At 47.3% G+C, this 14,053-nt stretch overlaps 1 protein-coding gene across 2 annotated transcripts in view; it reads left to right on the forward strand.

Moving 5' to 3' along the window:
- Positions 1-14,053, forward strand: part of LOC146834592 (ferric reductase 1-like) — a 485,837-nt gene that overhangs the window by 79,768 nt on the left and 392,016 nt on the right. The window lies entirely within an intron of this gene.

Below are 14,053 nucleotides of genomic sequence, written 5' to 3' on the forward strand. Positions count from 1 at the left end.
AATATCCCCACTGCACTGCTTTGTTGGTCAGCTGAGGGCTTCCTCGAATCCTTCCTCCTGATTCATCCTCCCTTTGCTACTGGGATATTTTCTTATAAATACATGTGGTACCTACTTGAAACTGCTCTTCCTCTCACGGTGCCCTACACACGCATGATTCATGCAGAGTTATCAACCTCTGCAAGTGTCAAGACCGCAGCCTACAGGTCAAGGAGGTTCCAGCCAAACTTAGACTATAAAGGTCGCCTGAGCTGGGACCGGGTCTTTGTGCAATCTGCATTCATCCCGTGTCGGCATGCATGGAGACCCTATGGTAATTTAGGGTGCCTATAACTGTGGCATCAAACTGCTTGTTGGATTGGTTCAAGCCTACCTGAGACTGCACCACAGCACCTATTACAGTGACCAGAGCTTTACCCACACCCGTAGTACAGGGTGATTGGGTCCTCCTAAGCCATTTTTATATGCACACCCACAACTTCTTCCTGACACTTTGGGGAGGATTTGGCCACCTGAGTGAAAAACACTGCCAATAAGAACGAAGCGAAACCTGAAAGGCTATATTACATGTAATCACTCAAATTAACCTGTAATCATCACTGAGAAGAAAAAAAGGGAGGCTGGGTGAATGGGCACTATTGAGATATCAAACTTATATCAATCATTCAGTCTCTGAAATCTACCATCAGATAAAAAGACAATAAACCTCAAAACATACTTGAGGCCACTGGAGTACTTAACTTGCTGCCAAACCGAATGCAAAAAGGATTTACCAATATCTGAGAAACTCTATTATAACAAACTGTGATTTTTCATAAGTGGTTTCTTGAGGTTTCTGCCCTAAATTCCGGTTGATGGGACATGTAGTTTTCCACATGAAGGTTGTTTAGTAGTTCTGATTTGTATTTAAACTGAGTGCTGTAAAAAGATTAAATGGAAGGAAATGCGTAATCGTCGCTTCCATTCCTAACGCTGACATTTTGATCATGGCCTCCTTTCTAGACAAAGTTCATCATGAGTTAGGGCCTTCATCCTAATATACATCTCACTGCAAAACGTTTCTTCTCCACTGCTATTTGAGAATATATGTGTGTGTTTTGTCATTTGCCCTTTGTATATTTCTGTGGCTGTTCGACTACTTTATTTATTGTAATCTGTTTACCCTGTGTAAAAGAGCTCAAACCCCCTTGGGAATATGGGCCATATAAAATGGCAAAAATAGATCAGAAAGGGAGTTTCAATCTAGGAAAACTAGCATTGCTCTTTTTTTTTTGCACAGGACATCAATTCCACACTGCAATAATGTTTACTTGACCAGTCGCTACTGGCAGAAATTGTATGCCATGTAGAGGACATGTTTCTTTCATTCACAATTGTTTTTTTGATTACGCCAAAAGTGAGAATCATTCAAGAGCCTGGTAGGTTTGGCTTTTTTGTTATACTGTATGCACATAGACAAACTCCATGAACACATTTGCGTAGCTCATGCACTGGTGCTCATGCTGACCAAACAACACAGCCCTACTTACAGAAAACCAAAGCACACAGCACAGAACACATCCTGTGTCAAATTCCATTCAGTTGTTGGCAGTGGTCAAAATGTAACAAACTACACCCCAATTACTAGGAAAGCAGATTTATGTCTGGACATAGTATGTGGCTGGAAATCCTTTCATTTCAGGCCTATATATAGTCCAGCTGGTTTCATTCAGACACAATTCATTGTTTAATAGCTACTTCAGATTTCTATGAAGTTTTTCTTGGGAGGTATCCAACAGGTCTATGGACAGGCACACGCAGGTAGCTTGTCTACCCTCTTTTACAAATACAACATTGATACAATGTTGGTAGACAAGGGGGGGGGGGTAATGTGTAGTTTTCATTACAGCTATGTTTGTAGGAGGATTTTGCTTACTCGTTCAGTTGGATTTCCAGGAATGGGAGCAAAAAGAATGGGTTTTGACTTGGATTTGTCTTGCTAAGTATTTTTTGATAAATGAGCACTCTCATAAATGATAGCAGGCTGTTGTATTGTTTGGTGACTCCATGCAAATATTTTAAACAAAGTACAAAAAGAAGAAGCACAGAGAGAGAGAGAGAGAGAGAGAAAGAAAGAGAGATAAAGAAAGAGAGAGAGAGAATTTTGCATCAGCCCCTTCATCCATTGGCTTTCATGTGTTTTTCATTGTGAACAGGTGCTTGAATGGGCTGCCCATCAACACCATGGCACTTTATCAAAGTTTACAATTTTCTATTTGTATTTCTAGAAGGTTTTGTTGATGTGGTAAGAAGTTGTCAATTTGTTACAGTGCAGACTGCTGTTTGTATGGTCTTTTATAAAAACACAGTACTAACCATTCATTGCCATGGTAAACACATTTCTTTTACTTAGCTGTCATGGTCGAGTTATAGGTTTACTCTGGTTCACAAAGTAAAGGCATGCATGCACATGGGCTTTCTTACATATCCAGTAATATTACTGGTCTTTTGTGCATGTTCCACTTCTAGCTATTGCAAAAGCAAAGCCATACATGCATAGGTTCTCTCAGAAATGCAACATGAATACTTACATTTTAACTATGTTGCACTGCTATTGCTCTTTTTCCCTTCCGCCATCCTCATAATGAGACATGTGCAAGTGGGCAACAGACTTTCCGCCCACCTCTTCTCAAGTACATCAGTAGCAAGTAGCTAAAAGTCCAGAGAGGAGTACGAAGCAGAAACTGACGAAAGTAAACATGATTTATAAAGAGCCCTGGTGCTCCCAACATTGAAAATATATTCATAGTATGATTATGTCAATCAATCAGGGGTTTATATAGCGCGCTACTCACCTGTGAGGGTCTCAAGGTGCTGGGGGGAAGGGGACTCCGGAATCAGCTGAAGAGCCAGGTCTTGAGGTTCTTCCTGAACGTGTGCAGGGTCAGGGGAGCATCTGAAGTTCACAGGGAGCTCGTTCCAGGTCTTGGCTGTGATGTAGGAGAAAGCTCTCCTGCCGGTTCTGTGTCTGCGGATGCGGGGGACCACTGCAAGGGTGAGGTCGGCAGAGCGGAGGTTCCTCTTGGGTACGTGGAAGAATACTCTCTCGTTGAGGTATTTGGGTCCGATGTTGTGTAGGGATTTGTAGGCGTGGGTGAGGAGTTTGAAGGTGACCCTCTTCTCGACGGGGTGCCAGTGGAGGCCTCATAGGTGTTGGGTCATGTGCCCATGGCGCGGTGTTCCGAGGACGAGTCTGGCTGCGGCATTGTGAATGGTCTGGAGTCTACGCAGGAGGGTTTTGTTGATTCCAGCATAGAGGGCGTTGCTGTAGTCTAGTCTGCTGGTGATGAGTGTGTGGGTGACGATCCTTCTGCAGTCGGAGGGGATCCACTTGAAGGTCTTACGGAGGATGCGAAGGCAGTTGAAACTGGTGGAGGCGACGGCATTGATCTGACAGTTCATGGGGAGGGAGGAGTCTAGGATGATGCCGAGGTTCCGAGCATGGTCTGTGGGGATGGGTGGGCTCCCGAGGGCAGAGGGCCACCAGGTGTTGTCCCAGGCGGAGGTGCAAGGACCAAGGATGAGTTTAGCTTCAGGCAGCTGTCCTTCATCCAGGCTGCCACGTTCTTCATGCCTTCCTGGAAACAGAGTCTGGTGTCTTCGGGATTCTTCACGAGCGAGAGAATGAGTTGGGTGTCATCGGCATAGGATAAGATGCTGAGCCCATGCTGTTTGACGATGGCGGCGAGGGTGGCCATGTAGATGTTGAAGAGCGTGGGGCTGAGTGAAGATCCCTGGGGTACTCCGCAGTTGATTTCCATGGGTTCGGAAAGGAAGGGAGGGAGTCGGATCCTCTGGGTTCTGCCGGAGAGGTAGGATTGGATCCAGCTGAGGGCGGCTCCTTGAATTCCTGTGTCGTGTAGTCTGGCTGCTAGAGTGCGATGTGAAACAGTGTCGAAGACTGCAGAGAGGTCTAGGAGGATGAGGGCCGTGGTGTGCCCCTGGTCGAGTATCAGGGGGATGTCGTCAGTGGCGGCAAGTAGAGCGGTCTCGGTGCTGTGGTTGCTGCGGAATCCAGACTGGGAGGCGTCCAGGATGAAGTTCTCTTCTATGAAGGTGGTCAGCTGGGTGTTTACTAGTCTCTCGCTGACTTTGGCCGCAAAGGGGAGGAGAGAGAGAAGTCGGTAGTTTCTCAGGTCCGTAGGGTCGGCTGATGGTTTCTTGAGGAGGGGTTTTACTTCCGCCCGTTTCCATTCGTCTGGGCAGATACCGGATCTGAGGGAGGCGTTGATGGTGCGTCCCAGTTCGGGTGCAATGACGGTGTCTGCTCTGTGGAAGATGTGCGGTGGGCAGGGGTTCGTAGGGGATCCAGAGTGGGTTTTCTTCATGGTAGCTGTGATGCATTCGACGGTCGCGGGTTCCTAGGACGTGACGGTCGGCTTATCGGTGATGGTGGTCGGTAGGGGAGTGATGTTCGTCGTTGGTTTGCTGAAGTTGTCGTAGAGGGCCTTGATCTTCAGATGGAAGTTGGAGCTGAGCTTGTCGCAGAGTTCCTGGGAAGGTGTGACATCTGTGGCTTCGCAGGTGGGTTTTGCGATCTTCTGGGTGACATTGAACAGTTCCTTGGTGTTGGCCGCATTGGTCTGGACTTGGTCTCTTATGAAGGTCCATTTGGTGTCTCTTATGCGCTGGTGGTATTCCTTCAGGGCGCTCTTGTGGTCATTCTGTGCTTCTGTAGTTTTCAGGTTTCGCCAGGTTTTCTCTAGGCATCTGCAGGAGCGTCTGGCTTCCTGAGGTTCTGTGGTGAACCAGGCGGCTTTAGGCGGGCGTTGTTTGGCAGGGTGGCGGAGGGGTGCGAGCTTGTTGGCCCAGCTGTCGATCCAGCAGTGGAATTACTTGGTTCCGGAGTTGGTGTCGGTTGTGGCGCTGGGGGGGGGTCTTGGAGGAGGGTGGTGTTTAGTAGTTCCTCTGTGACCTTACTCTAGTTCCTTTGCGGCAGGTGTAGGTTGGGTTTGGGTGCGGTGGTGGTGTTGAAGGTAAAGTGGACGCAGTGGTGGTCAGTCCAGAAGGGCTGGGTGGTGTGGCGGAGGCAGATGTTTGTTCTTCCCGCGAAGATGGGGTAGAGGGTGTGGCCCACTCTGTGGGTGGGTGTGTTGACGAGCTGCTTCAACCCTAGGTTGGCGAGGTTGTCGAGGAGAGCAGCGGAGTCGGGGTCATTGCCGTTGTCGAGGTGGAAGTTCTGTGATTATCAGAAGAAGAACAATTATTAAGAGAAATGCAGATTAAGGAGGAGGTATGGGGAAAGAAGTCTGAGGTACTAATTTTTTAAGATGTGTTGTTAGCCAAAGCAAATGGATTTTTATTAAAATATGCATATTATACTTAAGTACAGGGGCTATTAGCCACCTCTCTTCATTCATTGGTCTCGTGTATCATTTACGTTTCTAGATGTATACAGAATATAGCATGGGCCAATGGGCCAACCTATTTAAGCCACTGCCTAACTGTACTTTCAGTGACTGCATTTTGCTCTCTCACATGAAGCACATCCACAATTAATCAATCAATCAATCATGGAATTTATATCGCGCACTACTCACCCGGAAGGGTCTCAAGGCGCTAGGGGGAGGGGGTCTGCTACTGCTCGAACAGCCAGGTCTTGAGCTGTTTCCTGAAGGCGAGGTGGTCCTGGGTTAGCCGCAGGCGGACGGGCAGGGAGTTCCATGTCTTAGCCGCCAGGTAGGAGAAGGATCTTCCTCCGGCGGTGGCTCTCTGGATGCGAGGGACGACGGCGAGGGCGAGGTTCGCGGATCGTAGCAGGCGGGTGGGCGTGTAGAAGGTCAGGCGGTCGTTGAGGTACTTTGGGCCTAGGTCGTGGAGGGATTTGTGTGCGTGGGTGAGGAGTCTGAACGTGATCCTCTTGTTGACAGGGAGCCAGTGCAGGTCTCTCAGGTGGCTCGAGATGTGGCTGCGACGGGGGATGTCCAGGATGAGTCGGGCGGAGGCGTTCTGGATACGCTGAAGTCTTTTCTGTAGCTTGGCTGTTGTACTGGCGTGGAGGGTGTTTCCGTAGTCTAGTCTGCTGGTGACGAGGGCCTGGGTGACAGTCTTCCTGGTCTCGGTCGGGATCCATCGGAAGATCTTGCGGAGCATGCGGAGGTTGTGGAAGCAGGATGAGGAGACGGCGTTGACTTGTCTAGTCATCGAAAGGGAGGAGTCCAGGATGACGCCCAAGTTGCGTGCGTGGTACGTTGGCTTGGGTGCGGTGCCTAGGGCCAGGGGCCACCAGGAGTCGTCCCATGCGGAGGGCGACGGTCCCAGGATGAGGACTTCTGTCTTGTCCGTGTTCAGCTTCAGGCGGCTGATGTTCATCCACTCGGCGACGTCTTTCATCCCTTCGTGTAGGCTGGCTTTGGCGGTGTCGGGGTCTCTGGTGAGGGAGAGAATCAGCTGGGTGTCATCGACGTAGGAAATGATGTTGAGGTTGTGTTGGCGTGCGATGGCAGCGAGGGGTTTCATGTAGATGTTGAAGAGAGTAGGGCTGAGCGACGATCCTTGCGGGACGCCGCAGATGACTTTGGTGGCCTCAGATCGGAACGGGGGGAGGCGTACTCTCTGTGTTCTGCCGGCAAGGTATGAGATGATCCATTCCAGAGCCTTCCCCTGGATGCCGGTGTCGTTGAGGCGTTGGACTAGGGTGCGGTGGCAGACAGTGTCAAATGCTGCGGAGAGGTCAAGGAGGATGAGTGCCGCTGTTTCACCGTTGTCGAGCAGGGCTCGGATGTCGTCGGTGGCTGCGATGAGGGCGGTCTCGGTGTTGTGGTTGGCTCTGAATCCGGACTGTGATGGGTCGAGGGATCCGTTCGTCTCGAGGAAGGCGGCCAGTTGCTTGTTGACGATCTTCTCGATGACTTTGGCAGGGAAGGGAAGGAGCGAGATGGGGCGGAAGTTCTTGAGGTCGGTCGGGTCCGCTGTTGGTTTCTTCAGTAGTGTGCTGAGCTCGGCGTGCTTCCAGCTCTCCGGGAAGGTGGCTGTGTCGAAGGAGGTGTTGATGATGTCTCGGAGGTGGGGGGCGATGGTAGAGGCGGCCTTGTTGAAGACATGGTGGGGGCATGGGTCGGTCGGAGATCCGGAGTGGATGGTGTTCATCATGCGTGTCGTGTCTTCGGGGGTCACTTCGGTCCATGTCTGGAGGATGGCGGTGGGGTGTGTAGGTTCGGTCGATGGGTGCGGGGGTGGAACGCCGAAGCTGTTGTGGATGTCGGCGATCTTGCGGTGGAAGTACGAGGCGAGGGAGTCGCAGAGGTCCTGCGAGGGAGTGATGTCGTTGTTGCCGGTGCTGGGGTTGGAGAACTCCTTGACGATGTTGAAGAGCTCCTTGCTGTCATGGGCGTTCTTGTCCAGTCGTTCCTTCAGAGATTTCTTCTTGGTGGTGCGGATGAGCTGGTGATGTCTGCGGGTGGCGAGTTTGAGGGCGGTCATGTTGTCGGTGGTCTTGTCGAGGAGCCAGGCCTTCTCGAGTGTGCGGCAGGCCTTCTTGGAGTCCTTGAGTTCGTTGGTGAACCAGGGGGCCTTCTTGCTTCTGGGCCTGGTGAGTGGGTTCTTCAGTGGGGCGAGGTCGTCGGCACAGGAGGTCAGCCATTGCGTGAGGTCGAGGGCTGCTGTGTTAGGGTCCGTTGTCCTGATAGGTGGGTTCTGGCTGAGGGAGGTGGTGAGCTGGTCGACGGTGATCTTACTCCAGTTTCTGTGGGGAACCTGCTTCGGGTGGTGGTGGACCGTGTTCTTTTTGAAGCTGAAGTGGACGCAGCTGTGGTCAGTCCAGTGGAGTCCGGAGCAGTGGCTGAAGGTGACGTGCTTGCTGGATGAGAAGAGAGGGTCGAGCGTGTGGCCAGCGTAGTGGGTGGGGGAGTAGACCAGTTGCTTGAGTCCGAGGTTGGCGAGGTTGTCCAGCAGGGCGGTGGTGTTGCGATCGTTGTTGTTCTCCAGGTGGAAGTTGAGGTCCCTGAGGAGGATGTAGTCGGCGGAGGGGAGGGCGTGAGGGCTGATGAAGTCTGTGATGTCTTCGCTGAACTGTGCGCGTGGTCCCGGGGGTCTGTAGATGAGGGTGCCTCTGAGGGAACAAGCTAGTTCCCTTCAGTGGCAGTGTTTTAATTGTTATTCTATAATTACTTTGAAGTTGCCTTTATGTTTAGAGCCTGATGTGATGCTGAGGCACTTTCAATCGTTATCAGATCACATCTCCAGCAAATGCTTTTGTGAACTCCTTTGGAGTGTTCTGCCTTTCTGGCTGCTGTTATTTCACAGCTTACCTGGTTTGATTTTGTCCATTTAAAGCTGTTCTTTGTTAAGTTATTGTTCTTTTCTTATTTCTTTCTTTCTTGCCTTCTTTCCTTCTTTCTTGTCATATCTCTATCGTTCGTTATTCTTGCCTTCTATTGTTCTTTCTTTCTCCCTTTCTCTTTCCTTTTTTACTATTTTCTTTTTTAATTTTTTAATTCTTTCTTTTTCTCCTTCTTTCATTCCTGTCTTCTATATGCATTCTTTTCTTCATTCGTTCTCTCTCTCTCTCTCTCTCTTACTTCCTTTCTTATTCATTCTCTAATTTCTTTCTCTTCCTTCTCTCATTTATTCTCTTTCTTTCTTTCTCTTTGTCTCTTTCTTTTTTTCTTTCTTTCCTTTTTTCTTCCTGAAAAGCAAGAAGCTTACAGACAATGCCAGACTACTTTTTGGTCTGTGTTAGCCAATGCCTTTTGATTTTAATAAACTTTTGTGTATAACAAAGTTACTTATAGGGATCTCAGCCAGACTTTATCCATTAGTATGTGGTTGGTGTCATTCACATTTTTCTTCCACCCACTCCAACTTGCATAGGAAATGTATCAGCCCACTTCAGCCACTGACTGACTTCACTACAAGTTATGGTATACAGCCCTTTCACATGGAACACATCCGCCCACAAAGTAGTTCCTTTCAGTGACAGGAAGCACTGTGGCAATGTGTGATTTTTCTGAAACCAATACAACTTTTTTGTCCGGAGCCAATTATTTTGTTTTAGATTGATGAGCGTCCCTCATCTTCCCAAACAATAAAGGTTTGAAAAAACCATTATAGAACAAAACAAAAATTGCCAGAAAGCTGGTGGCCAACGCCAAACCTATTGGCTTTGCCACTACTCGTTTAATTAACAGACCTAGTGACTGAATTGCAGATTTCAAGACCCCTGGTTTCAAATCATGACTTCTCCTCCTCACAAAAGTATGTTATCCTAAATACACACTCTCCCCAGGTGCCTCAATTCCTTAATTGATCAAATTGTGAGCACTTGAAAACAAATGATTTTGTAGTGTGCACTATGTAATGAAAGCTGTCTGGTCAATGACTCCAGTTAATTTTAGGGAGAAGGAACAGTTTACCTATAAGCAGCACTCTGGCTTCTTTATGAGTAAAACAACCATATCTCTCATCTTGTTAGGATTTTCATGTGATTGAACATAGAAGTTCTCATTCAAACTGAAATCCCATTAAAATGCATAAGACTGGAATATATGGTGAAATGTTATGGCGATTTCATTTTAGTCATCCCCTTCTTCCCCAACAAAGATGATTCACCTCTCTAAAAGACATCATGTGACAAATTAGGTTTCTGGTTGAGGGGGTGAAACCCTACTCAAGCAGCAACCACAACTTTTGGCTGTGTGAAATGCAAGTGAACCCTAAATCGACCTGTGCTTAACCATCTGCTAGCTTGGCCCCAAAGCAGCCAGGTTTCCCTTAGAGGCAATGTATAAAGTTTGTATGCACCACTTCAAACAGTAATAAAGTGAAAACATAAAACAAGAAAAATCCCACACAATAACTTAGAACAAGCATTGGCATAGCCAATAGGTCTCGCTTTTGGGACCTTATAAGTATTTAGTTATGCAGCACAATATCCTTGGTGCAACAACATCAACCGTCGCATGACTAAACACTTATAAGCTCCCAAAGGCGAGACCTATTGGCTATGCCAATGCGTGTTTAGTTAGTGCCATGGAGTAAGACCTCTACAAAAAAGAAAAGGGTTTGGTAAAATGCATTCTGCAAGCCATTTGGCATTTAAAAATGTAAAAGCCCCTGGTCCATGGTTTGGTTTTGGGAAAGTATTTTTGATCAATTAATCTTAGTCAAATTATGCCCTTTTGAAGTGTTTATGCAACAGAGCCATGGCTACACATGGGATTAGTCCTCAACGTTTAGGCATCTCTTGTTATGGCATCAAGCTTCTAGCATCCTCTCACAAAACTCCCTTTTTCAGGGCTCCACACTGTGTCAAATTATTACATGGAGGGTGGTGATCATGAAGTAGTGAGGCTGATCAAGGCTCATCTGACACGCTGCCAATCTTTTCTTGCCTCACTGTACTTCGACTTCCAGCTACGAAATCCAGCTGGCGACTAGAGTACACTTCCGGATTACCATGTGTTGCCTTGTCCGGTAAGCGTGGGTCTCCTTCACTTATTACCTGCTTGCCTGCTGCCTGCCCACCCTATGGGCCGCACTCGAGTTTTTCATAGCCAAGCGTTCTGAAGGAGACATCCTAGATCATCTGTTGGAGAGGACCGGGGAGATGATAACTCTTCGTTTTAATGTCCTGCAGAGCGAGAAAACCACTCATATCGCAACTCAGCATGTAGCCCTCTTTTTCCAGGGCCTGCCCAAATCTCCACTCACCAGATCTCTCACTGCTGTAAGCGGATGCGCTTGGCCCTAGAAGTAGCCACTATGGGGCTCTGGGAAGAACATGTCAACCCAGGCTTTTGGCAGGCTCTGCTACCTGTATAAAAACTTTTGATAGCACAAGTGGGCTGAAAGGCAGTGAATAGGCAAAGCGAATCAATGTTCTCCAATCTATGCTCCTAACAGAGAAATATATAAACCTGATAAAAGACTGCTTTTTTCAGCCCCTGAATATCCTAGGAGTGCAAATGAAGGTGTTGGCAGAAATAGACAACGTCATGCACTCGTTGATTTATCCAACTCATCGAAGCCACGGGGCCAGCGAGAAGCGGTTAAACTCGAATACAAGGGGAAGCCACTGAATAGGTTTCAACCTTCCGGATTAAAGCAGGAGTGCCTCGAAGCAGCTCTCATTCATAGTGTTTAAACCCCATTGGTGCGGCTGCTTCGAAAGGTGCAGGCCTCCTGACTGTTACATTATACATGCAGTTTCTGCTGCATAAACAGTTGGCAAAGAATAATTACTGCAGGCGCTTTATGTCCAGTGGGGAGGAGGAAACGAAATTAAATGTTGCAAAGTCAAAAGAGGCGGCATCTTCCATCAAACACAAAATTTAGCGGAAAAATGTAAGCAAGAACTGTGTGGCCCACGAGGCAGGCCTCACGTCATTATCATTGTTTGCAAAGCAAACTGTAGCCGGGGGTACATTATGTGCCTCTTTCCATTCCATATTCAATTAGGGGAGGTGTAGCAAAATACGGCTCCTGTCCTGCAATACAGAAATCACTCTGGGTCCATCCACCTTTACAACGAGACTCTTGTTAAATATTTTAGAAGCAAGGCAGCCCCGTGTGCCTTGGCTGGGCACCGCTGACAGGGCTGTTTGGGACTGCACCAAGGATACAATGTTTTTTTCCTAATGTGCAAACTTGTTCAGTCCAGAGTTAAATTACTTGAAACAGCAAATGAGTCCACTCACTGGACACCAGTATGTATTTAAGTTCCTAAAGGCTGTTATATATTTAGTCGGAGGCTTTTTCCTTATAATTGTAAATCTCAGAAAATACATTTTTCAAATTTCTCAGTTACCGGCTCCAAAAAGCACCACGCTGCCTGCTAATGCAATAAGCATTTTTTGCAGTTAGCTATTCAAATATGTTGTGGTACATGTTACATTGATTTTAGTCAAGCTACAAAATAAAAATAGCATTGTAGTATCGTTCGTTTCCTCACACTACATATTATAATGCTACAAGTGTAATTCTGGCATATAATTTTAATAAATAATATGGTTGCGTCAAGTTGCTAGGTCATTACATGTGAGTAGTTGACTCCGAAGGCTCCGTTGCCTTTCAGGTTGTCACTGACTGGTATATTTAACCAGCTTGTACTGGGTAGACCTGCAGGCACATCCTGGCTACATGAATTAATGATTAAAAATGCGTGGTGTCTGATAAACACATAACGACTTTAATTAAATAATGCTCACATTAAATATTCAGGAACCAAAACTTCCTGAATCCCAGCTGGGGCTGCTAAATGCATCCTTGCAAGCGTTGCAGTGAGTGGTGTTCACTGGGAAATTGTAACTTGAGAAAGAGATATATAATTGAATTTAACAGTGCAAAAAGCAGATCAAAACAACGATACAATCTTTTTATGCATAGCTGTAAAAATAAATCTGGCTCAATAACATGTTATTTAGATAAAGTGCACTAATTAACATACACTCACCCATTTATTAATACTGCAGTGAACGGGTGCAATACCATAGTACAGAGAAACCTATATGGGAAAAATAATGTTTACCTACTTACAAACTGTATTCTATATTGATTGACTTGGTATATTTGATAGATGAGGACCAAGAGGATAGGCCTTTGAAGCCTATTTGTTTCATCCCTTAATTCCAATAGTTCAAGGTTTCCGTTGATGTTAAACCCAGCACACAAGGCAATAGGAGGGGGACTAGGATTAGAGCGGGGGCAGTTCCATGTTTGACATTCACCACAGCTTGGAGTTGTCCTGGACTATGAAATGTACAGAAGAGAAAAGAATCCCAAAGAAAGCATGTTACTGATGGAACAAGCAAATGCCACAAGTGTAGCCTTAAGGTAAAGCTCTAGATAAGGCTCGTTTGAAAAGCATCAACAAAAATACTGGCAGGCCAGAGAAAGTGAGCTTCAGATCAAAGACTCAGCAGCTACCAAAAGACAGAAAGTGCCTTGTATACTTCGAGTCATCCTGTATGTCGTGTGACCACAGACTGTTCGTGCACAAAGTGGATCTTGTATCACTCCTATGTAGCATCCCACCCACCTCTTTGTGAAACATAAAGCAGAACAAGGTCATCGCTACCAAGCATGAAGACGAGGCTATCTGAACAAGCGGCCGCGAAAGTGAAAGTGATCGCGATCAAACATCAAAGCGGCAAAAGTGAAAGTAATGCGGTCAAGCGCGGTTCGCGCGCCCGCGCACATGCACTGTAGCTCTAGGCTGGCCTGGTAGCACTTTTTGGAGCCCTCTCAATAAGTCTTGCCAGATCAGCGCATGCGCTGGGTCAGGCGAGACCTAAAAATAGGGTAGAATTTAATAAATTATTTGAAAACAAAATGACAAAAATACAATTGGAAGAACTGGAGATATGCAATTTTAAGATTTGAGTAAAAATAGTGCTCGATGATGGAACGCGGGCTGGATACAAGACCAAGTTAGGCCTCTTTGAACAAAGTACCTTAAGTCCTTGTCACAGAGCGTTGAAAGAACCCTTTTTGAGAATGCCTAGCACAGCAATGGTTTCGAGGTGCTGTGGGGCTGCTATGTAACGTCCTGCATGGAGGATGCATCAAGGATGCGTTGCGCAGTGGCGCTTCTGAGGTGCTGCAAGGCTGCGACGTGAGGTCCTGCATCTAGGATGCATCAAGGATGCGTCATGCAGTGGCAGTTCTGAGGAGCTGCAATGTGAGGTCCTTCATTGAGAAGGTGTTGCGTAGTGGCGGTTCCAAAGAGCTGCTGGGTCCTGTGTCAGAGATGCATCGCATATAGGGGGTTCTGATACGAATTGCAAGGAGATGCATCGTGCTGCATCGGTTCTGCCCAGAAGGCTACAGCTGGGCTGGTAGAGCACCTCCAGGTCCACTTCCAAGGGTCCATGACTGGGGTAGCACCATTTTGGAACAAGACTTACAGCGGGCATAGTCCAGGTGCACGGGGTAAGGTGGTTGGAGCCTTTTCTGTTCCTGTGGTTCTGATCAGGAGGCCAGCCAACTAGCTCTTAGAGTCACTCTGGTGGTTCTGACTTCAAGTGGCAGGTCCAGTCCTTCTCACTCAGGCAGCACAACAGCAGAATAACAGTCT

This window comes from Triturus cristatus, chromosome 4_2 (assembly GCF_964204655.1).
Source record: "Triturus cristatus chromosome 4_2, aTriCri1.1, whole genome shotgun sequence".
NCBI lineage: Eukaryota > Metazoa > Chordata > Amphibia > Caudata > Salamandridae > Triturus > Triturus cristatus.